Genomic DNA, 26,901 nt, shown 5'->3' with positions numbered 1-26,901 from the left:
ATAAGCTTTTATTGTGTACCTTCTATGTGCTTAATATATGTACTAAGTGCTGTTGAAACATAGAAAGCATGTAAGTCATCATCAATACTTTTGAAGAAACTATAATTTCATGAGAGAAGTGAGACATGTAAATGTTAAACTGTTAAATCAGAATTCTGGGAAGCATATGAGTAAGTGCCCAAATGAAGATTATAAACCAGAATTCCCTAAACTGTGTTCCAAGAAATATTTAAAAGGAGTTCCTTTTTTTCAAATGTTCTGGTATCAAATATATTGGAAAGCCATGCAATTTCTCCTTCTTGAATACTATCTTTGCAAATTATTTCACCAATAGCAGTATTATCAAACATTTATGGTACCCAGGCAGTATATATATATATATATATATATATATATATATATATATATATATATTTTATGATAGTCACAGAGAGAGAGAGAGAGAGACAGAGGCAGAAACACAGGCAGAGGGAGAAGCAGGCTCCATGCACCGGGAGCCCGACGTGGGATTCGATCTCGGGTCTCCAGGATCACGCCCTGAGCCAAAGGCAGGCGCCAAACCGCTACTCCACCCAGGGATCCCACCCAGGCAGTATAATAAGTGTTCAATGTACTACCTTATTTAATTCTCCAAATAATTCCATGAAACAATTATTACTATTATCTTAATTTTATAGCTGAGAAAAATGATATTTGTAGACCTAGAATCATGACTGCAGATGATAATTTATGTACTATATTAATAAACTGCTATACCCCAGAATATTGGCTCTACCCTGAAAAAAGGCTAGGTCTCTGAGTGCCCTGAATATCTTTTGCCAAGAAAGCCCCCTTCTCATTTTCACACCACAAACTTGATCTCCTTTTATAAAGGAAATTTACATTCCAAAATTTGCATTTATTTGTTTACTCACTTATTTTCTATATAGCCTAAAGAACTTGACTATGACTACCTTTTTCATCAGTATACCGGTGCATTCCTGGCACACGGTTGGCACTCAAAAATATTTAGTGGAAAGAAAGAAGGGACAGAAGAAAGGAAGGAATGAATGATCAAAGCAGTTGTACCAAAGTTAAACACACAAGGAAAATTCTATTCAAAGCTATTGTAATAGGATCAAGAGAGGCTGAAACTCAGCTCCACTGAAACAAAAAAGGGCTGGAGTAGTTTTAAGAGCTAGCATGGGGGACTGATATTTTTCTAATTGTCTTTATCCAAAAGAAAAGTACATGATCTCTTATATTTATGATTGGAGGTAGTTTTACAGTTTAGAGCAAGGGGCCCCATGAATTTAGGACTCCTATCTTCTTGCAGAGACAGAGACCCAGCAATTACACTGCAAGGTATTTATCCAAAGGATACAAAACACTGATCTGAAGGGACACATGCATCCTAATGTTTATACATTATCATTATCAACAATAGCCAAATTATGGGAAAGAGCCCAAATATCTCTCAATTGATGAATGGATAAAGAAGATGTGGTGTATTATATATGCTGAACAGAATATTGCTCAGCCATCAAAAAGGACAAAATCTTGCCGTTTTCAATGACATGGTTGGAGCTAAAGCACATGCTAAGCAAAATAAGTCAAACATAAACATATACATATATGATTTCACTCATATATGAAATTTAAGAAACGAAACAAATGAACAAAGGGGAAGGAGCTCAAAAAAGAGAGGGAAGTAAACCATAAGAGACTCTTAACTATAGAGAACAAATTGAGGAATGCTGGAGGGGAGGTGGGCAGGAGGGATGGGGTAAGTGGGGGATGGGCATTAAGGAGGGCACTTACTGTGATGAGTACTGGGTCTTACATGTAAATGATGAATCACTAAATTCTACTATATGTTAACTAACTAGATTTTAAATAAAAATTTGGGGGAAAAAAGAAAGAATAAATAAGTAGATGGGAAAAGTGAAAACAACAACTACAAAGAAATAGTTCCCAAGTCCCTGAAAAAGGCATTCCTGGGTTGTAAAACTAGAAAGAAATTTTTAAAAATACATTTCACAGGGACAGAGAACTAATTTACAGTTAGAAGTTTTCTAAAGTAAGTGCTCTAAGAAAAGGTCAGGAGCCTAGAGTCAGGAAGAAATCTGCTCAACGTTTAATCAAGATAAGAAGGTCAGAAGAAAGAAGGAGGGAGGGAGGTGTGGAGGAAAGAAAGATGACATGGCAGTCATGAAACTGTGCTGCTCAGGTCTCCTCTCAAGAGAATCTGCTACAAAGAGGGCAGTTGGCTGCCAGCCTCTAACTGCAGCACTCCTGGATCTGCTGCATTGTCCACACAGGCCACGCACCCTCAGCCATCCCCAGCCAATGATTAAGTACTGCGGGGATCTGACAGCAGGGCCATTCCTACCCCTATACAAGACTACAAGACTCCTCTACTGGGGAGATTTTGCTCTAGGCTCTCCATTAGCCTGGCCAAGGCCTTTCCAGACACCTGCTACAGTCTAAGGCTTCGTCCTCCCATCCCTCCTCCTCCTTTCCCTCTCTCCTGATACAGCTTTCTGAAGGTGTTCCTACAAATTCTACTCCTTTTCCACTTTATTCTTCACAGATGTTTCTCTTAATACATGTCTTGCACATCTAATTTTGTCTTCTCAGAAGACCCAAATTGACACAGAAGGAAAGGAATATGCAGGGGGATGTTGGTGGGGGCAGGGAAAGAAAATAACAGAGAAAAAGGAAAGGGAACCATTGGGAAGGAAAGGAAAAAAAGAAATATGCAAGAGAGAGCAAAAGAGGAACAGAAACACACACAAAACAAATGAGGCTACATATTTTGCACACACTCACCAATCTTGCCTGCAAGATTGGAATTCAAAGGTTGGATTTTTTTCCTTTGACCCTGATTATCATCATTAGCAGAGGTACTTTAAAGAAAGTCAATTCCAAACACAGGAAGACTTTTCACTCTCTGACTAATGGTCCCCCAGATATCCCTTTATGACAACCATGTGGATGATAAAAGTTTGACACAGTGAGTGGCTCACTTGCACTAAGAAATGGCTATTAATGGCTGCTCCATGATGGTCCAGCTCAATCTCTCTCTCTCTCTCTCACACACACACACACAGAACTTGTACTGTATTTCTGTACTTCAGAGTCCTGGTCCCACAGCTGTGTTTTGAGCTCTAAGAGAAGATAAAAAAAAGTTTCCATCTCTCAGTGTAAGTTCACCTCATTCTTCAAACCCGTAGTTGATAGTGGAAGCATAAACTTTAATCACCTCACATTGGTGTAGACTTACCCACCTGGCCTAAACCAGAGCACCCAAGACTCCATTGACCAAACAATGGCTTATGTGGGCTAATATAAGGCCATGAATAGGACAGTAGTATTGCAGACCAGGGAGCCTGTGCCAGCCCTATATGTTTCTTTCATAACAGGAGGAGACACAGGGAACATTAGGCATATATATGTGTATATATATATCTTCCCTGGGGAAATGTAACCTCATGGATCCAAAGTATAGAGAATCATTTTCAGGGAAAATTCAGTCAAAAGCAATATTTAGAAGAAATATGTAATATTTTATTTTGCTGCAAATACACAGATCTGCTAAAGGTCACCCAATTTACATGACTTTACTGCTATACTTAAACAGGACAGTTTTCTCATTCGTTTTAATCATAGCTTTTCCAAAAACAATAGACTTTTTTTTGAAACTTAAAGGAAATTTTTATTAATTTTTTTCAACATAAAAGTTGACTATTCTAGGGCAGCCCAGGTGGCTCAGCGGTTTAGCGCCTGCCTTCGGCCCAGGTTGTGATCCTGGAGACCCGGGATCGAGTCCCACGTTGGGCTCCCTGCATGGAGCCTGCTTCTCCCTCTGCCTGTGTCTCTGTCTCTGTCTGTCTCTCCGTCTCTCATGAATAAATAAATTTAAAAAATCTTTTAAAAAAAGATTAAAAATTTGACTATTCTAAAGGCGAAAGGATGCCTTCAACCCTAGAGTCAGAACACTATTAGCAACTTTCAGATACCATCAGCCAAATTGAGATATATTGCTTTACCTAGTATTCCTGATACAAAGAGATCAGAATGGAGCCACACCCTGAGAACAGAGGATCTGGTGCCACCAGCAAACATAAACTCAGATAGTACTTTAAAAAACCAGGGTGTAGCTTGACAAGCAGCTGCAACATCCTCCACTGTGTAGGCAGGAAAAGCCCTAGAAATTCTTTGCAGACTGAGAACATAAAACTCTAAGGTAGAACAAACAGAAATCAAGACAGCTGAAACATAATATTGTAAAAAGAAAAGAGAAAATGTTTAGGAAAGAATAATGAAATATTTGGGAGAAAATAATTGAAGAGGAGAATAGGAAATGAAGAATATGGAATTTGTAATGTAACATAAGCATTTGCAGTATGAAAGTAAAAATCAAGAGTGACTGTACCAGTTTGCATTCCCACCAACAGTGCAAGAGGGTTCCCCTTCCTCCACATCCTGCCCAACACCTGTTGTTTCTTGTGTTATTGGTTTTAGCCATTCTGACAGGTGTGAGGTGATATCTCATGGTGGTTTTGATTTTCATTTCCCTAATGATGAGTGATATTGAGCATCTTTTCATGTGTCTGTTGGCCATCTGGATGTCTTCTTTGGAAAAATGTCTGTTCATGTCTTCTTGTAATTGGATTATTTCTTGAGTGTTGAGTTTTATAAGTCCCTTATATATTTTGCATACTATCAGGCTTTGTAATTTTCAAATATCTTCAACAGATGAATAAATAAAGAAGATGGGTATATGTATATAATGGAATATTACTCACCCATAAAAAATGAAATCTTGCCATTTGCAATGACATGTATGGAGCTAGAAAATATAAGGCTAAGCAAAATAAATCAGAGAAAGACAAATACCATATGATTTCACTCATATGTGGAATTTAAAAAACAAAACAAATGAGCAAAGGGGTGGGGAAGAGAGAGGCAAACAGATGGACATTTGACCACAAGAACAAACCAATGGTTACCAAGGGGAGGTGGATGGGAGGATGGGTTAAACAGGTGATGGGATTTAAGGAGTGCACTTGTGATCAGCACTGGGTGTTAAATGGAAGTGCTAAATCACTATATTGTACACCTAAAACTAATATTGCACTGTATGTTAACTAACTGGAATTTAAAAAAAACAATTAACAAATATAAAATAAAAGTAAAAATTGAGATTCATTTATGCACTCTATAAATATTTTTAAGAGCCCCTGTGTTCAAACAGTATTTTAGGCACTTGGGATACATCTGTGAATGAACAATGAATGAACAAATCTGCCATCAGGTAGATTAGATGGAGGAGGCAGGCCAGGGAGGCAAACAACTGGAAGAAGAAGAAGAAGAAAAGAAGAAGAAGAAGAAGAAAAGAAGAAGAAGAAGAAGAAGAAGAAGAAGAAGAAGAAGAAGAAGAAGAAGAAGAAGAAGAAGAAGAAGAAGAAGAAGAAGAAGAGAGAGAGGAGGAGGAGGAGGAGGAGGAGGAGGAGGAGGAGAGAAGGAGAGGAGAAGGAGGAGAGGAGGAGGAGGAGAGGAGGAGGAGAAAAGGCTTCAACTGAGATAAAGTGCTTGTGATCTGCATTTCCAATAAAAATAGGGTCTATACATGCAAAAGAAGGAATTGGGAACCCTTTCCAAACCACCTAAGACTCAAGTTTCCATGCTTCACAACACCTTGTAGTTTTACCAACTTTAAAAATATAGCACAGGTCCTACATAGTGGAATATCTGAATTCATCATTAAAGAGTCTGATTACAGGATGCCTGGGTGTCTCAGCAGTTGAGCATCTGCCTTTGGCTCAGGGCATGATCCTGGAGACCCTGCATGGAGCCTGCTTCTTCCTCTGCCTGTCTCTCTCTCTCTCTCTCTCTCTCTCTCTCTCTCTCTCTCTCTGTGTGTGTGTGTCTATCATGAATGAATACATTTAAATAAATAGTCTGATTATTTTTAAAATATGTATCCAATTCACAGCCCTGAAGTAGGATAAATAAACTGATACTTAGCAAATAGATGTTTTATTAACAACCTTTGTAGTTTGGCAAAAAGTATCATGTTGTCATTGTTGCCAGATAGGAGTACTCTCATTTTCCTCAAATTCTCTCGTCATCCCTGAGTCCTGATATCAATCTTCTAGGTATCTAAACATCATTAGCATTAGAATAGACATCTTGACTATTTTGGAATCATTGCCTAATATGAAATGCCCATGCATGCACACACACATGCACGCACACACATAATGGACACACACACTGAACAGCTCACTGAAGAATTCTTAGCCAATCTTATTCCTATTCTGCTATATCTCACACTCCAAGGTACTTCTCCCTCTTTTCAGTTATAGACTCATGTCCAAGTGTCTCCTTGCAGATCATGGACAGTCTATCACTTAGGGCACAGAGATAAAGCAGTGATACTTCTGATGTTGGGTCAGCTTGGAAGATAATTAAATTGCTTGCTCTAGTTTCCAATAATTCCTTTTAGAAGTGATACTCTGCTACAAATCTCTTTGGCAGCTACCATTAACTTGGGTTGTGAATTGGATATTACATAGACTCATCTGTCAGTCATCATGATGCCAGTCAAGGAAAATTTATAAGAGAGGAGATCTGTTTGGGAGTAAAAAAATGTCTCACATGTGCTCTATGCCTACTGCACTATTAATGCTGCTGGTTTCCAGTTGTTATATAAATTTGTTTATTTTTATCCTTTCTCTCCATCTCACCATCCTATCCTCATCTAAATTAGACAAATATGGATTCTAAGTCCAATTCTATAATATTTTACCTGTGTTATCCTGGGCCCCTGGCCTTAACCTCTCTCAGTCTCAGTTTTCTCGTCTGTAAAATGGGCATCGCAATACAATTACCTACCCAGTACAATTTTAATTTGATATGTTTTTGTTTTTATGAAGACTAGTTGATGGCATGCAAATAAATGGCTTCTCATAGTGCACTCATTCCATTATTCATTTGATAATGGTTGCTTTGCTATAATCATGTCCAAGACATTATATAGAGTAAATGTTTAATAAATGTCAGTTATTTTTATTATCACTAATGGATATATTATGTTTTAATATATATCAGAAACTCTACTAGTAGTGAAAAAATTAGCAAAATTTAGCATAACAATCTCTCTATCCCTCCCTCAAAAGCAGTAGCAATGTATGTGTGCATACACATATACAAATATATACACATATGCATATACTCATATATATGCACACATATATACATACATACATATAAGTGTGAGTGTATGTGTGTGTATGATCTCCCTTTTCTAAATATGAAGATCAAAGGTAGGAAGAGGATGAAAAATATGTCCAAGTTTCTATAGCAAATTGCTAAAAACCAGCTTGGCGCTATTTCTTTTGGACTTCAGCAATGTTCTACAATATTACAATAAAAAATATGAACAATTTTAAATAAAATTCCCCAAATGGCTTTTCAAAACCCACACAAGCATTAGGGCTGTATGAGAGAAACCACCATAGAGGAAAATGTCAGTCTGAAATATGACATGTCCTCTGGAGTCTGATAAATTGTTCTCATTACAAACCCAAACTACTCCCAGTGGATTTGTGAGTCATTAAAAATAATAAGAGACATACTTGATCAGTTACCAGATTCTGCTCCCCAACCATATCTGATTTTGCAACCAGACATTTGCCCATCCAGGGAACAGTCCTATCCATAGCAGGAAACAAGAAACTTTGCCAAACCTTACCACCTAAGTCTCTGTATTATAACTTGTATCTGTGCAAGTGATGAAATCCTTTTGTGTACATTTTGAAGTAATCCTCTCATCCCTGTTATTTCTCATTTCTGCTCCTCCTCTAATGTTATCCATTTCAGAAAAACATCTTTCATCTCTATATCTCTTTCATAAAATGGGCCTGGTGAATCACTAATGCAACACATCTGTAATACCTCCACAGAAGAGAAATTTAATATGCACAGTTCAACCAAATCCCTTAGGATGGAAACTTGTCAAAAGCTATGGGATTGTCTCTGAGACAAACAACAGATGGCGTGTAGTTCACCACTGTGTCAGATAGGGATTGCGTATATGGTGCCTGTTGTTTGCAGGCATAGGGATGAGGACAGGTGTCACTACATTTCCGCAGGAAAAGAGCAGAGAGAAGCATTAAAGAGAAAGGTGGAAGGAATTGAATAACAATATACAATGATATTGATGGCTACCATTTATTGCATGCTGGCTCATTTCCAAGAACCATATTACATGTTTTATGAGGACTAAGTCTAGTATTAGTATTAGTCTCTTATTACAGCTGAGAACACTGTGGCCTCCACATTGCCATACAATAAGTAGATGGTGAAGCTTTGATTTGGACCTAACTCCAAAGCCCAGATTCTTAACCATTATTGTCTAAGTCTCATGAAGGTAACTTTTCTCCTGAAATCAAAATCTCTTTTTTTTTCCACTCTGCCAGGGAATTCAGTAGCCTAAGACTATAGCAGAGATTTTCTGAGGAGGTAAAAGTATCCCAGAGACCCATGCACAGAGCCCACTCCATCCACACTGATCATGGCTTTGGAGAAACCTGTATCCTAAATCATGTGGATTAGTTTAAATTCCCATGAGACAACCAAATTTATCTCAGTAGAGGAGGGGAAATTCAATTAGATAGAAACTTGGTCCAAATACCTTTTTTTTTTTCTAATAGCCTCAGTCTTTAGAATGACTTTGCCAGGTATCTGCAATTGACCGTATTTTTTATGACAATTGTTTTCATTAATTACAATCCCTATGTTTACAAGCCTTTGTGGTATTTCTTTTCTTTTCTGTTCTTTTCTTTCTTTTTCTTTCTTTTTCTTTCTCTTTCTTTCTCTTTCTTTCTTTCTTTCTTGCTTTCTTGCTTTCTTGCTTTCTTTCTTTCTTTCCTGCAACTCAGGCAACTTTCTAGGTTACCTGTTCTTTGGAAATAACTGTACAGTGATTATAAATAGCTAATTGAACTTTAGTACCTTCTACTTCAGAGTGTAATGCTGGAAAAAAAGAGTAAATTAACTAACTGCAGACAACTCTAACTCAACTCATCTTTCATTCAGCTGGAAGGAAAATAGAGCATAATGTAGACACTACACATATTTTATTTATCCACAAAATATATCTTCTCTAAATAAAAATACTATTTACCTGTGTATTAGCATTAAATATAATTTATTTTGCCTAGATTCAAAATTCTTTTCCCCTTAAGAGATTGTGAAGACAATACATCTCTTCTGCTCTAAGCAATTAGTGAAGTTTGCAGCTGACAGGATATGACCTTCTTTCTTCAGCAACAGAAAAGGAAAGGGATCTCTGAAAGGAACAATGTTGTGGGTACTATGCCCCAGACAGGCAGGGACATCACTGAGATTTAGGTGCATGGCTCTCAGGGGGATCTTCTCTCTTGTCTGAGAGTTAACAAAATTAAAACTTTGCCCTCTTTGCCAAAGACTAAAGTTAACTCAACCAATAAAAAAGACACACTTTCACCAATAACACTAATATGAAAATGTCTCTAAAAAGACCCATGCTCCTTTTCTCTTTTAAAGCTAGGCAAATTCATCTGCCCACAGTGGATATGCTCAAACCCTGGAGAAGCCATTAGAGACATTCAAAGCCATTAGAAGTTTAATTAATTTAAACTAACATGTTATGTTGACTTTCTCAGCTCTTAAGATAATCTCAAGGATGCAATAGACAACAGAAAAATGAATATACAGAACTTCTCTGTTCCATACTCCTGTTTTCTAGACTGTTGGGTCAACTGTAGGCTAGTCTTTGTTATGCAGATGAGTGATCAGGAGAAAGTAGAGCTGGAGACCACCCCACACTCCCTTGGGGTCAAGCACATGGAGTTGGGTTCTGTTTTTATATGCAATATATGGTGGTTAGGTTGGAGGTAACAGGACCAGGAGACCAGCAATGGAACTGTGTGGATAAATCAAAAGGAATGTTTCTGTTTTTGCAATATTGTAAGTGTGTAAGTTTAGAGAAAAACACACAGTAGCTATATATCTATATTTTGGAGAGTAGTTTCGGTTGGAAACAGAAAATGTTTGATGTGGAAAGAGAAATTTTTAGATGTTTTCTAAACATTAAGAGTTTATTATAAATACTCAAACCCCACTCCCTCTCAACTTTGATGTTTTCTTGAGATACCTAACAGAGATTTAAACATATTTTAATAATATTTTTTTCTGTCTGACTATTGTTTCTGTGATTAAGACATCCTACAACATAAACCATCCATTACTTCTGGGTTACACTGGTAACTTCCAAAGCAATGGTTTCCAACAGTCCTTCCAATCACTTCTTCCCTTCCAAAAGCAAAAAATAATAATAACAATAATAATAATAATTAGTAACAGGTCCTACCTTTTAGAATTTACAAATGATTAGTTCTATTTTGAAAGCTTTAATGATTTACTATATAAAGAACCAATGGGAAGTGATAGGGAAACTACTGAACTTTAATAGGTAAATAGGAAAAACACAAATGTTTCATAAAAGAGGAACCAACATTATAAACAAACATGAAATAATAACTCATTTTTTGGTGTTGAATTTCTAAAATATTTATTTACAAGATGTAAAATCACTTGATATACATTGTACATTTACATTGATATATATATATATGTATGTATGTTTATATGTTTAAAGACACACACACACACATATATATATATATTTCAGTGAGTTATATTCATATCAATATTTGGCTTCTTAGCATCAGTAGTTCCTTCCCTTGGAGCAGCCCCATGTCCCCTATTCTGCTTGTGGCAGGATACCAGATACTTCGCGTCCGTGTTCCACTATATCAGGAAGTAAACACATGACCTAAGCTGGGTCAAATGTTCATTCCTGCGAGTTTGGCTTTTGACTTTAATGACTGAAGGACAGAAGAAATGGCTGCAGTGTATTTGCTGTAATAATGACTACTGAGTATTTCTCACTTTTAAAACCTGTAACTCCTAGTCTGTCTTCAGCCTAATTTAAGAATCCTCATCTGTATGTAACAAATTATCTTTCCAGTTAAATTACCCAGTCTATTTTTATTGTCCTCTTGCAAGTAATTGTAACCACACCTATATGTTTTTGTTGCATCTTAAAACTCACTTTTCTTCTAAATCATCGTATTCCTTGTACAAATAGCTCTCACACTTGAATGACAGGAACTGTTGCTTCACATATACGTTATCATAGCAAACAGCTACTTAAGCCAGAATAGTCATAATAGAGTCATTCTGAAAAGGAAAATATACAGTAAGTGGGTGTGTTTGCAACCTCCTCACTGTCAGCCTATTCTAGAATTATAAATTTTGTTTATTGCTTCATTGAGAATTTTGCCAGGATAGAATTGCTAAAAGATTGAGTGGGCTGAGAGCTACTTAGATGGGCATGCAAGGGCATGACCCTAGTCTTCTATCTCTGCCAAGTGAAGACTAGTCCATGGAACAGCATCATCTTCACCTTGGCACTTAAAAGAGATGTACACCCTCACGGGATACTTTTGAACTGTTGACACAGAGTCTGTATTTAAAGATTTCACAGGACATCTGTCTGTACTTTATCGCTTAAGAAATTCTATTCTACCTCACTTTCCACTTATCTTTTTATAATTTGCTACTTTAGTTTCCACTCTAAAAAGTAGACTGCCTCTATACAGACAGATTCTTTCCAAAACACTTTAATATTCCTTTTTCTCATTTAACATTTATAGTAATCTTGTGAGCATGAGCAGGTAACATGCTTCGCATTCTAAAAATGCAAGAACTGAAGCCTAGAGGAGCTGAATGGTAAGGTTACCACTCCTCAGTGGTATAGTCAAGATGAAGTACATGGAATCTTCACTTGAAGAAGCAGTTGTGTCTTGAATGAACATCCTGTTCAGGAATCTTCTAAGAAGGAATCACTTCAGCAATATCTCCTTTAAAAGGTTTATTCAGCCTTTTACCCAAACATGGGTCAGGATCATATTACTTCAAAAATCAGCTATTTCATTGGTTGAACTGTTTTAACTTTTACAAAATCATCTGATTTGAAATATACTTCTTAAATCATTTAATCTAGAAAAGAAGAAAATAAAACAATCTTGTCCCACAATAACCTGTCAAACATTAGAGAAGAGTTAGTCTGTCCTTCTAAAAGTCTTTTCAATCATTTGCCAAGGGCAGTTTATTTAATCCCTCATCTTGGTCATCCCTGTGAAGAACACTCAAGGTATATGGAGTTCTTATAAAAAAAAAAATACACTGCAAATAATTTAAATCAGCCTAATTGGTAAAGTACATTGAAATAATTACCTCCATTAATTCAGATAATCTTCTATTATTAAGGCTGCCTGAAGGTTTAATCAGCCTTGGTAACATTAATATAATATTCTTGTCTTATATTGAGTTCGTGTCTTTATTTTTCATATAAACTTTTCTCATGTCAGGTTTATCCATTTCTATCTCTGAGCTAGTGATTTTGTTGTTACTGTTGATGGTGATTTAATTCTTGTGCCTAAACACAGAGCATTAATTTTTATTCAGTGATGTCTTATTGGTTGTAGATCATCATTCCAGACTCAGGACGTCATTTGAAATCTTGGTTGTATTTTGAAGGTCAGACACTGGGGGAAGATTTTCTACTGTGAGACAGTCAGAGCCAATCCTTTCCTGGCCTTAGATTTAAAAATAAGTAGTACAGGCCCAGATAAATCTCTACAGATCTGCATAAAACTAGGTGTCATCATTCAACTATAACCTACAGTCTTAATAATAAGTGTTGAGGATTTGAGAAGGCAATTAATCAGCCTCATCTTTGAATTCAATATCATTTGAATAATAGTAGATTCAGACAAGATTCAAAACACAAGCTTGATTGTTCACAAAACTAACTGGAGACTGTAATTTAAGGAAGAGGCTAAAGTTTACTTTGGACTCTCATACCCTTCCTTGTACTTCTTGGGATGCTTTCCTGTGCTTAATGCACAGGAGACAGGATACAGAGAACATATTCAGCCTACAGATAGGTAGTCTGGAAGCAGAACAAATGGCAGGCAAGAAGGGACAGTTCAATTGGACCACAGCCCCTTTTCCTTAATCCCAGTCATCAGATCAATCACTTCACCCCCTATGGAGAGAACCTCTAAAGAAGGGAGGGCCAGTAATGTTCTCTCAATATGTTCTCTGCTGGGGAGGGCAGTGAAAATCATCCCCCCAGAAATGAAAGGGACAAAATAACATCTCCCTCTAACTAAAAGCCCTGGAGCAGGGTGTTGATCCTGCCAAATAGGCTGTTTGCTGTCTCTTGCATGAGATGTGTTCATTTCTTCCTCTAATCCTTTGCAAATACCATTGCTTGATTAGAATCCTTCCCCTTCTCCACCAAAACAAATCTCCCTGTGTCTCTATTTACTTACAAAGATTGCATTATTTGAGTCATCAAATGTTGAATCACCTAAAAATCACTACTTTAAACTTAGATTTGTTTCAAAGGCAGACATACCAAATTCAAATAGCTGCTGCCCATCCAGAGAAATAGGACTTTTACTTATCCAGTGATCAAGGTTTTCATTCCACATGCATGACATGCATATTTAGAGGCTGTTGTGATTCCATCTCCCTGGAAGAAATGAACACTCCCCCAAGACATCAATACAGGTATATCAAGATAAATACTTAGCAAAAAAACATAGGTAGTGTTATGTTACTCTAAAATTTTCAGGAATAAAATTCTAGGTAGATGTGTATAATTGACTATATTGAAACTTTAAAAAGGTATAGGTTTCAAATAAGTTAACCTGAGACTATTTGTTTTACTTACATTACTTCCAAAAACTGAAAATCCTGTCAATTCTAGATCAGGAGTCAGCAAACATTTCATATAAAAGGCCAGTAACTATTTAGGCTTTGAGGTTCATTTAGCTCCTTTTGGGACTATTCAACTCTGTTCTGCTGTTGGAGTATAATAGCATCCGTGAACATTACAATTTTGAGATTGTACGTCCCCTAAGTGGCCATGTTTGTTAGCTTTTATCCAGACTAGTTTACCAAACACTGCCTCTGAGCTGTGTTTCAATATTTCTACTGAAGACCTTTTCAACTTCTGGAGGTTTTACATCATTTATGCTTAGCAAAAAAGATATTTTTTCATAAGGCAAACTTTCTTTTCCCTTTGATTATTAATAAGATTTGATTATTTTGTGCATATTGAACAGAATGAAATGTAGAAAGCAAGTTTTGTTTATTTCACAGTCACGCAGCTCATGCATTTAAACAATCAAGATACTATTAGATTTTGATGGAGGACTTATCAGATGAAAATTTTTGGGCAAATTAATTCCTTAGGAAGAGCAAGAAATTATGAAGAAGCTGTCTGTCAAGTAAAAGAACACTGTGGTTTCAACTCTAGACACTTACGAACTATCTGCTTTATATGATGTTTTTATTTTGAGGAAACTTTGTTTTTTAATATTTTATTTATTTACTTGAGAGACAGCATGGGTGAGCGGAGGGACAGAGAAAGAGGAAGAAGCAAACTTCCCGCTGAGCAGGGAGCCAACATGAGGCTCAATGCCAGGACCCTGGTATCAGGACATAAGCTGAAGGCAGACACTTAACCAATGGAGCCACACAGGCACTCTCGAGGAAACTCTTTTATAAATCTCTTTAATAAGATAATAAATGAAACAAGTAAGGTAGGAAGAAAGTTAATGTATTTATTAATATGTTAAAAGTATTATCAATGCATTTGTAATATATTAATGTTTAGAATACTGTAATACTACATAATATAATATTGCATTGTTATTTTTATATAATATATAATAATAATAGTTAATATAATAATCATATTAATGATATTACTATTATTATTCAAAAGACAGACCTAAGGACATAATGTACACTCTCGTGGGCCCAGAATACTGAGATCTAATTATTGGAGAGAAACTTTTGTTGGAAGGTAGAAATTCTAAATTATATTTGAAGGTAAAATGAAAACTATTACTTCAGCTGTGGGCATTTTCTCACCATGTTTAAATATTGATTTTTTTCTTTATGCAATTCTTACCCCAAAGAAACATGTGGAAAAGGGAAGAAACAGTAATGTAGGAGAGGACTAGATTCATCTTTCCATGTCCCCCTAGAGGTTTTGTCATAATGCCCATTAATTGGTGCCATCTAGTTCTTTCAAACTTTGATGAAAGTTCTTCCAATGATTGATAGTTATATTAGGAAACTTATCAGGACGATCAGGAATGATTTCTTCTATAATTATTGACAATGGCAGACTAAGGTCACCCAGAAGAGTTAGCTACTTAAGGACACTCTGCTGAGACATTATATTTTGTTCACTGTGGAAGAGTGAGAAACAAAACTGTGCTTTGTTCAATGTTGAAGTATTCAGCCCAAGTAAGCTCTTAGTATGAAGTGGGACACACAGGAGTTCCAAGGGTAGTATGGTGAGAGATAGTTCTTTTGCTGGCCAGTAAAGGTTTGAAGAACTTCCAAGATAGTGTTTCTCAAAATGTGGCCCATATGCAATCCTCAATCCTCATAAGAATCAGTAAGATTAATTATTTCAAATGCAGATTCCTAGTTTCATTCAGAATGACTCAATCAAAATCTCTTGAAATGCAGCCCCAAATCCATCTTTTCTTTTTAATCTTCTCTAGATGAATTTTATGCATGTACAAAAGCAGTAATTCTGTATTACCTTGGGCTAAGTTTGGAAGATTAAGAATCCCCTAAACTATATATAAAATGAGGAGTTTCACTATTTTTCTGGGGTGAAGCTCTTTAGCTTATCAGATTTTCATATAACTCCTATCTCCCTCCCAAATTTAAGGATCACTGGACTAAAGAAATCAAAGTTATCCATCTAATTATAATTGATTAATTCTATTGGAGGCTTCATTTACCATGGTCAGGACAGCAGGTCATTTGCTTGATGAGAAGAAGTAGTCTTTAAAATGTCTGTGCAGCTTTTTAATCATAAGTTTTTCATTTCCTAAATTATCACCTGTTTCTCAAGTAAAATGCCATGTACATTCATCATCAACCTAATATCAGAAGTCTGGTTCTAAATGTTCTATCAGCTGAATGTAAAATCCATACCAAGGACAGGAAATAGCTAAATTTCTGATTAGGAAATACACCCTCTATTTCATACCTGTTATTTGTTTATCCCAGCTTCTCCTTTCAAATCACCCATAATATTTCTTCAGGCACTATCCCACTGACAATAGTCTAGGTCTCCTTTGATATGTGGCAGTCTTTGCACAGAGAAATTATAGCAAGAGAAGAAATGAAGCTCAATGAAAGTGAATAAGGATGAACTGACAGCCATTTATAACTCTGTGATTCTAGGATAATAATAAAAAGCATTAATTATTTCTGGTTAATAAAATTGTGCAAGGAAAGACAACCTCTAGGACAAGAAAAAAAAAAGAGTTCTCTATATTGTGAATTTTACAAGAGGCAAAATCTTTAGTTAATATTTACCTAAGCTGAAAACAAATAACTGTTGCAAATCAATATTCTCTGACTATAAGAAACTCAGAACTTACCGATTTTGGTACATATCAGTAGTAAAAATACTAAATCTAGATAGGACAGAAGTATTCCATTGTCTTTGAATACAAAGGAAACAAAGCCTTTGGCTTAACAAAACTGCCTCAGAACAACATTCTGGGTCCTGAAGACATTACAGAAATATCTAAGCTCTAATATTAGTTATCTACCTCTGTTTGCCACCTTCTTGTTCATATTCTAGTTGCTGGCAATGTCTGTGACACATAGAGTACATTCAATAAATACTTCAATACATGTGTGAATGAAAGGTAGTAAGTAAAGGAGATGGTAGAGATTCCAGTTATATTAGGGTAAATATATGATCTATATGAAAAAAAAAATTCCAATGGCCTAGTACAGTATACTTTTCTTTTTTAATTCATAGGAAGCTCAATATGTGACAATGCATGTTCTATTCAGAGACCAAGTTTCATATAAATTCCAGCGTCTTCTTTCCTCAGAGTCCACATCTAGCTAGGAAGAGGAAGAGTGAGAATGGAGGAAAACCATGAGAGGTTTGAATGGGTCACGCCTGGATGTGGTATGATCACTTGCACCTACATTTCATTGGTTGGTCCTCCATCACATGGCCCCACTTAGTAACAGAAAAAGTTGGGAAAAGTAGGTGGGCTGTGTACTGAAGAAGAAATAATAATAGTTTTCAATTAACAATTAGCTTGTCTCTGCCATGCCAGAGATAATTAGTTAGTTCTCAAATCTCTATCCTTAAGTAGTGAGAATCGGTATAAATAACACCTACCAACTCACAGCCAACTCTAAGGTCATTTATGTACAGGGGGATCTCTCCAATGGGATTTTTCTCACTACCATGTTTTCCTAAGTAGTAAACTCAACCTCATTGCAATCTTAAGAAGTGAGATGCCTGCTAGTCTAACAGCACAAGAGGGACTATTCTAAGATTTAATTTTAATGACTTACTGAATGACTTGGCACTTTTAACTGCTTAACCAACAAACTATTATTGAATTGTTCCTTAGGAAGACTGTCATTACAGTTCTGAAGCTCTTTCTAAAGTATCCTAGATTTTCTAATACAAGCCATCATAATTCCATTCTCCTTCCCACAGATATTAATTAGGCAATGAACCCACTTACTCATACTGTTTTGACATGCACTGTGTATGAAAATCCTGGTGAACTCCTGGAGTTAGCTCATATAGTCACCTCTTTAACCCTGTGAGACCATTTCTTAATGAGATTATCAGCTGTACATACCAAGAAGATTAGGATTTATGCAGCTACTTCTCAAATCTCAGCTACTCATTAGCAAACTGCCTCTTCAGCAGTTAAATGAATTAACTATTTAGCTAAGGAGGGCCTTCATTGCTTATGCTTTCTTATCTCTAACTTTTAAGTATATCATAATAATATGTCTCATAGTTACTATATTGTTATTTGGTATGAGAAAGGTTTGCTATATTTAAAAAGAGATAATAAAATTCATTTTAAATTAATTGTAAAATCTTTCCCACTTGCCTCCTCCCCACTCCCCCACTCCATTTTTTCTATATTTCTCCAGTATATATGCTCCTTTAGAGTCAAAAAGCAGTTAAACCCAATGGTTGCTAACAAAACTAAGGACACACTATCTTTCTTTATGTAAGGAAGTCATCTCTGGCAAGTCACATGCATTGGCTCATAAATTTGTTCTCAGAAAAAATGTATCTTGAGTTAAAATATTCAAGTGTTTTAGAATATGTATATCAACACTACTCAGAAAAAAATGAATGGGGGAGGCTAGTATATTCTATCATAGAAAAGTGCTGTGCTTATATAACCAATAATATTGCAATAATTTTGTATAGTAACAGGCAGTAACTACATTTATCATGAACATTTCATAATGTATGTAATCGGTGAGTCACTGTTGGACACCTGAAACTAATATAACATTGTATGCCAACTACACTTCATTTTTTTTTAAGATTTTATTTATTTATTCATGATAGACACAGAGAGAGAGAGAGAGAGAGAGGCAGAGACACAGGCTAAGGGAAAAACAGACTCCATGCAGGGAGCCCGACACGGGCTCGATCCCGGGTCTCCAGGATCAGGACCCGGGCCAAAGGCAGGCGCTGAACCGCTGAGCCACCCGGGGATCCCCACCAACTACACTTCAATAAAAAATAACTAACGTATCAAAAAGGATCTTATTGTTGAAGGATTTTATGTATAGGAATTACCAGTACAATTTATTGTACTTCTGAAATATGCTATTCATGTAAAACAGTTTTAAAAATGCACAGTCTCTTTCATTCCTGCCTCCTTATACTATTCTTTTTTACTCTTTTTACTCCTCTATGAAATCTACCTCCTGGGAACATGCTGGATTTCATACATTATTGGGTCAAAAGCCTAATATAGGATATCTCCGTTGTTCCACAAACCCATACCTTGACAAATGTCTTATATGCTAATCTTTTAAAAGCTGTGGTTTGTAATGACAACCTTCTTTCCAAGGGCTTTTTTTTTAATGCAACAGAAGAGAATTTTTTTATATCTCTCACCCCTTATTTCTTTTCTCTTAACCCCTGATGAAAGTGGAGTCTCTGTGCAAAATGTTGTTAATGGTATCCCTATGAAAGGCATTAAACACTGGCGAATGACAATTTGTCTCAGAGATGCTCTATTCTAAACAATATAGTGTTATAGATGATTGTGATTAGTATTGTCCAAAGAGATCCACTGCTGCCATACCAAATCAGGAAGGACAATCTTCAGGATGGAGCAGACATTCCAGAGAGCAGATACGTAGAGAGGGGTAATAGAAAAGAGAGATTATGGGAGGCCAGAGAATAAAGAAACTCCAAAGAACCAAGCATCCAACCAAAGTGACTCAGTGTTGACTGAAATATTACCACCAAAACAGCAAAAACTTTACACCAACCACTAAAAATTTCTGTATGTTTATAATTGACTTCCTACACAATTATATATTTTTTGACAATAAGTATACTTTCCCACCCTTCCAGACACTGTGCACATGGTAAATCAATGATGTCATTTCCAATGACCATTGACAAAATCTATCAGGAGTAAATGTAAATTAGATAGAATGTATTCATGTATTTGACAAAATAAATTAGTTGAGAGAATGTTCAGACATTTTCTGCACAAGGTTATACTTCCTAGTAGGATAATCAGTTTTGATCTTCTAGTCACCCTGTGAACAGATTTAGGATGCTTTTTATACATCTGCCACCTGTGTTTCTTATTAGAAGGCATTTCCCCAAAGAAGGGAGAAAGGGTAGTCTGATCGCATATGCTCACAAAATCTTGCAGAAAACAACAGTGTAATTCAAGAGGCAGCTACTGCTTATTCTAATTAGTATTCCCCTTGAGCCTTCTCAGGTTGATGCCCCTGTGATTCAGAGGATGAATTCTTGCATCAACCTTTCTAACATGTCCTATTTTCCAGCTACTCTTATCACGCAAACTTCATAATCAACACATTGAGCCCAGAAAAATTGGGAGGATTTTGGTTCATTCTGTACCTGTGATTTGCCATTAAATCAACACTGGAAAAATGATCAACTGAGCCTGATCTTAGAATTACAAGGCACTTATCTCATAAGACTCTTTCCTTAAGTAAATATATCTCTTGCTCATTGAATGAAGAATTAATTCCCAAGGAGTTTTGCCTAAGAAGAAAAATATATAGCTAATGAACTTCCATCAAATTTTTTCAAGTTGTACATTTCAATCAATTGAAATTGAATCAATTGAATCAATTGAATCAATTGAATTCAATCAATTGAATTATCACCGAAAAGAATCTCATTTGAAAGATACATACCACTGTTAATAATGGGAGAAAATATTTCTGTTTGCTCTAAATAAATAGTTTACCTACATTTATGTTATGTACTAAGTCAAAATTAATATACGCATATTACACAAACATGCATGCACACACCACCAGTTGAAAATAACATATTATTTTTAATTATAGATTTTAATAATAGTACTTGGCAAATGGCAGGTTATTTAGAGTCATTCATTAAACCAAGATTAGCAACCTGAATTGCAATCTCAAATAAAATTTATTATTTCTATAGTTACTTCAATTGTGCAAAGTTAAGAATAGTCCTAGAATAGAAATCAAAGAGTTGTTATAGAATTCTATTATAGGGGCACGTGGGTGCTCAGTGGTTGAGCATCTGCCTTTGGCTCAGGTCATGATCTTGGGGTCCTGGGAGCAAGACCCACATTGGGCTCCCCAGAGGGAGCATGCTTCTCCCTCTGCCTATGTCTCTGTCCTTCTCTGTGTCTCTCATGAATAAATAAATAAATAAGATCTTTAAAAAAAATAAATAATTCTATTGATACTGGTGGACCATTGGTCATAAATCAAATATCAAAAAGGAAGAATAAAAGAAAGGTACTGAGTTCCACATAATCCACACCATCATGGAAGTACCAATAATGTAATTAAACTCAAGCAATAAAGCAAATCAGCTATCAGATTATGGTAAAAATATGACCTAAACACTTCAAAACCTAAGGTTTATCCATGTAGTAGATGCAATATCTTTAGGTGAAAATAGGTTTCTGTGATTAACTTTAGGATCAGATGCTATATAATTGTCTAGAAAACAATTCTACTGAGTTCATCTAAGTTAGTCAAATGACATAAATCTGTTATTCTTTGGCTGATTGTGCATTGAATACACACATATTTCAAAAGAATAATCTAAGCTTCCTCATTAGGAAACTAGAGAAATAACAGCGATGTAAGCTTAAAGCAAGCAAAAGAAAAGAAATAATAAAAATTATATCAGAAATCAATGAAATTAAAAACAGAGAAACAATAAAATTAATGAAGCCAACAGCTTCTTTGAAAAGAACAGTAAAATTGATAAACTTTAAACAAAGCTAACCAAGAAAAAATAGAGAAGACACAATTTATTAATGTCAGAAATAGAATAGGAGTCATCATTATTGCTGCTATGGACATTAAAAAGATAATAAAAAATAATTTGATAACTTGGTGAAATGGACTGATTCCTTAAAAAACAAAATTCCTAATGCTCATAATAGAGAAAAATACAATCTGAAAAGCTTATATCCTTTAAAGAAATTGAATCAAAATTCAATAAATTAATAATCTTCCAAAGAAGAAAGTACCATGTCTAGATGATTTCATTGTTTAATTCTACCAAATATTTAAGGAAGAAATGGTATAACTTCTCTACAAACTCTTCCAGAAAATGGAACCAGAGGGAACACTTCCACTCATTCTTATTAAATAATTCATTCTATGAAGTTAGTAGTACCCTAATACTGGACAAAGACATGAAAAGAGAGGAAAATTCAAGGCCAAAATTTCTCATGGACATAAATGCAAGAATCCTCCATGAAATACTAGCAAATTTATTCCAATAATATATATAAAAATTATATATCATGGCCAACTGGAATTTATTCCAAGTATGCAAGCCGGGTTAAACATTTGAAAATTAATTAATATAATCTGTCACTTCAACAGGTTAAAGAAAAACTACATGATCATATCATTGATGCAGAAAAACAATTGAGAAATCCAATAATTATTCATGATAAAAACTCTCAGCAAACCAGAAACTTGAAAGAAACATCTATAAAAATCTACAAATAAAACAAACAAAAAAAATTAAATTAAATTAAAAAAAATAAAAAATCTACAAATAAAATCAGATCTTCTACTGAGAAATTATGTGGTTTCCCCCTATGGGAACAAGGCAAGAATGCCTCCTCTCTTTATTCCTATTCAGCATAGTACTGGAAGTCCTGGCTAATGCAAGAATACAAAAAAGAAAATAAATGTTTACAAATTTCAAAGGAAGAAATAATACTCTTTGTTCAGAGATGATATGATTGTCTATGTATAAAATCCTAAAGAATCAATGATAGAAATAATAACAACAAAACCTACTGGAACTAATAAACAATTACAGAAAGAATGCAGGATACATATAAAAGAGTCAATTACTTTCCTGCATGCCAGCAATGAACAACTGAAATTTGATATTAAATATACAAATTTACTATTTACATTAACACAGAAAAAAGTGAAATAGATATAAATCATAGCCATAAATCTATCAAAATATATATGTGAGGAAAACAACAAAACTTTTTGATGAAAGAATTTTTATTCTTTTAAGATTTATTTATTTATTCATGAGAGACACAGAAAGAAGCAGAGACATAGGCAAAGGGAGAAGCAGGCTCCTTGCAAGGAGCCCAATGCAGCACTCAATCCCAGGACCCCAGGACCATGACCTGAGCCAAAGGTGAACACCCAACCACTGAGCCACCCAGGTGCCCCGATGAAACAATTTTTAATTGAAGTATTACTAACAAACAATATATTGGCTTCAGGTATACAACATAATGATTTGATGTTTGTATATATTACAAAATGATTACCACAGTAACTCTAGTTATCATTTGTCATAATACATAATTAAAACAAGATTTTTAAAAGATCTAGATAATGGGGAGATATCCATGTTCATTGATAAGAAGACTTGATATTGTTAAGATGCCAATTTTTCCCAATTTGATCTATAGATTCAATGTAATGGAAATCCTAGCAAGTTATTTTGTGGATATTGACAAACTGATTCTAAAGATTACAGGGAAAAGTAAAAACCCGAAGATAGTTAACACAATTCTGAAGAAGAACAAGGTCAGTGGACACAAGCTAACTGACAAAAGACTTAATATAAAGATAAAGTAGGTGGCATTGGCTAGAGAATAAACACATAGATCAATGGAACAGAACAGAGAGCCCAGAACTGACCCATGTAAGCATATACAAATGACCCCTGACAATGTAACAAAAGCATTTCAATAAATGGAGCTGGAATAATTACATAGCCATATGAAAAGAAAAATTTACACACAGACTTTACATGTATCACAAAATTTAAGCCATAAACCTTAAATAAGTCCTAAACCTAAATGTAAAGTGCAAAACTGCAAATATCTAAAAAATAGCATAGAAGAAAATACAGATAACCTTGGTTTTGGTGATGACTTTTTAGATACATCACAAGTATGGTTCATGAAAGAAAAAAAATGATAAATTGGATTTTATAAAATTAAAAATGTTTGGTGTATGAAAGATACTCTTAAGTGGATGAAAATATAAGACATGGGCCTGGAGAAAATATTTGCAAAACACATACGTAATAAAAGACCTGTATCCAAAATATACAAAGAGCACTTACAAGTCAATAACAAGAAAGGAAACAATCTAACAAGAAAATGGTCAAAAATCTAAGCAGATTTTCCACCAAATAAGATATATATATTAATTAATTAATTGTATATTAAAAGTCTTTGCATATATATATATCCTTAAATATATATGTTGTTTTGTATATTTATGTATTTTTAATTTACATAAATGTATTATAGTTCTCTCACAACCTTAAAATTGGGATAGTATCTGATTTTCTAATTTTTGCCTATCTATTGGGTATACAGAACTATTTCCTTGATGTTTTAATTTGCATTACTTTTAATACTAGCAAAATTAAGTATCATTATATATTTGTTCCTTTAACTTAAGGAGTTCCCCTTCCATGAAATGTCAGTTTGTAACCTTCCCAATTTTTCTATTATACTTTCTGATTTTTCATCTTTATTTTTGGGAATTTCTTGTATAATCTAGATAACTTTTTTTGGCTTTGTTTTAGATATCACATTTACTTTATATTTGATTTACGGGAAAATTGAGCAGATAGTATAGGTAATTCCCATATACCCCCTCCCTGCATATACAATTTCCCTTATTATTAACATCTTGCATTATTATAGTACATTTATTACAATTAGTCAATCAATATTGAAACATTGTTATGAGCTAAAATCCACAGCCTACATTAAAGTTCGCTGTGTGTTGTGAGTTCTATGGTTTTGGAAAATGAATATGTCATTTGATAACCTTTATAGTACCAAACAGAATAATTTCACTGCTCTAAGAATCCCCTATACTTCATCTTTTCTTCCTTCTGCCCTAACCATTGAACCCTTGCAATCACTGATTATTTTACTGTCTCTAGAGTTTTGCCTTTTCTAGAATGTCATATAGCTGGAATCATACAGTATGTAGATTTTTTCACTTAGCCATATGCATTTAATGTTATTCTATGTTTTTTTCATGGCTTGGTAGCTTATTTCTTTTTAGCACTGAATAATATTCCACTGTATGGATATAGAAACAATTTGTTTATCCATTTAACTGTTAGAGAACATCTTGGTTGTTTCCAGTTTAGGAGGTTATAAATAAAGCTACTATAAATATTTGTGTGCAAGTTTTTGTGTGTACATAAGTTTTCAATTCAATTGTGAAGACACCTAGAAGCATACTGTTGAATTTTTTAAGATATTCCAAATCATCTTCCAAAATGTGGTATACCATTTTGCATTCCCATCAGCAATGAATGAGATGTCCTGTTGTTCTAGATGAACACCCATTTCTAATATACAATTAGAATAGATTTTGTAGTGTGTAGGAAATGAGAGTCAGAATATAAAAAGAAAAGAAAAAAAAACATGAGTAAAATTAAAAAGAGGCATAGACCAATGATGATAGATTACCATGAACTGAAGAATATGAAAACTTCAACCCAACACGTGAGGCCCAAATATTACAATAAGAAATATAGCAGGAATTCCTGAAAACAATTGAGGTAAATTATGAGTTATATGCAGGGTGGCAGAGTGGCAGATGAAAGATATTTCTAAATGTCCTGGCACAAGCTGTTTCAGCAAAAATCAGGAGATGGATTGAAATTAAGATAGAAGCAAGTTATCAGTGATCAAGGTGTGCAATGGTAGAGACAATGCCAAAGGGCTAGAATTCCCACAGAAATTGAGATAGAAGGAAAAGTTTAAAAGTTTGAAGGTTTAAGTGAGGCATCAAAGTATGATGGAAAAAATTTAAAAATCTTGATCCTATTTTACAATGAAAATGTCCAGTACTAGAGAATTCAAGATGAAAATTTTAAAAGTTGAAATGGGTTTTAGGAATTAAAGTTGGCTAAGGATAAATTATATAAGAATCTGAAGGAAAAATATAGACTAGCAAAAGGATGTTTAAAAAGATCAAGATAGAAAATATATATAGAAATCATCTGAATCATTGAAATATAAGATTTTCTACAAAACACAGAAGAAAAGATTAAGGGTCCTATCGTGCAATGCTTAAGACTATAAGAGTTTGGTGTTGAAAAACTCAGACTTGGGTCTTGAGTTTACCCTTCTACTTATTCACTAGGCCACTAATGCGGACTTGAACAAATACTTATGAGTACTTTCTTTTTTTTAAGATTTTATATATTTATTCATGACAGACACACACACAGAGAGAGAGAGAGAGAGAGAGAGGGGCAGAGACACAGGCAGAGGGAGAAGCAGGATCCATGCAGGAAGCCTGATGTGGGACTCAGTCCCAGGACTATGGCATCATGCCTTGAGCCAAAGGCACACTCAACCACTGAGCCAGCCAGGTGCCCCCTTATAAGTAGTTTTTTAAATAGATAGTGGAAGGATTAAACAAAGTCATGCATATAAATTCCTAGAACATGATAAGTAGCATTATCAGCAGCATCAGTATTCTGGGAGACAGGACTCATATTTAAGTTACCTATGTTTTACCCACAACACCTATCTAGGAAATACTGAAATAGCCAAAAGGAAGAAAATCAATAAATTATTATAAATATAATAAGGATGTGTATATAGATAGAAATATGAGGAATACTCTGTTAAAGGATTATTTAAAGGAAATTAAAACGTTAGAGTATCAATGAGAGGATAAAAGACTACTGCCCCAAAAGTGAATGAAGTATTGAGGAGAGAAAGTTATTAATAACTAAGGGGTTCTGGACCCAATTCAGATGTGTGGAGGGAGGAATTTCCCCACATATACAAACAGTTTTCCAACACCACCTGGATATCCTACAATTTAACCCATCAGATCCTACAATTAAGGGCTCAGTCCTACAAGACTGTCCCACCCCCCTATACACACACACACACATTTCAGAGGCCAATCCACAAACTAGGTTATCATTTGTGCTTTTGACCAACTGGCTATAGATTAGAGGTTCCAACAAACCCCATCTTTCAGTTTTATTAATTTGCTAGAGTGGCTCACAGAACTCAAATTTTTTTTTTTTTTTTTTTTACTAGATTCTGATTATAAAAGGCTTAATTCAGAAACAGCCAGATGGAAGAGATGTAAATGGCAAGGTATATGGGGAAAGGACAAGGTATGGAGCTTCCATGATTTCTC

The 26,901-nt window shown here is 35.0% G+C and overlaps 1 pseudogene; it reads left to right on the top strand.

The window, feature by feature from the left end:
* The first annotated feature begins 2,181 nt into the window (after positions 1-2,181).
* The window catches only part of LOC121488871, a 52,084-nt pseudogene continuing 27,364 nt past the window's right edge, over positions 2,182-26,901 (top strand).

The sequence above is a fragment of the Vulpes lagopus genome, chromosome 4 (genome assembly GCF_018345385.1).
Source record: "Vulpes lagopus strain Blue_001 chromosome 4, ASM1834538v1, whole genome shotgun sequence".
Taxonomy (NCBI): Eukaryota; Metazoa; Chordata; class Mammalia; order Carnivora; family Canidae; genus Vulpes; species Vulpes lagopus.
This window is presented reverse-complemented; position numbering and strand designations above follow the sequence as displayed.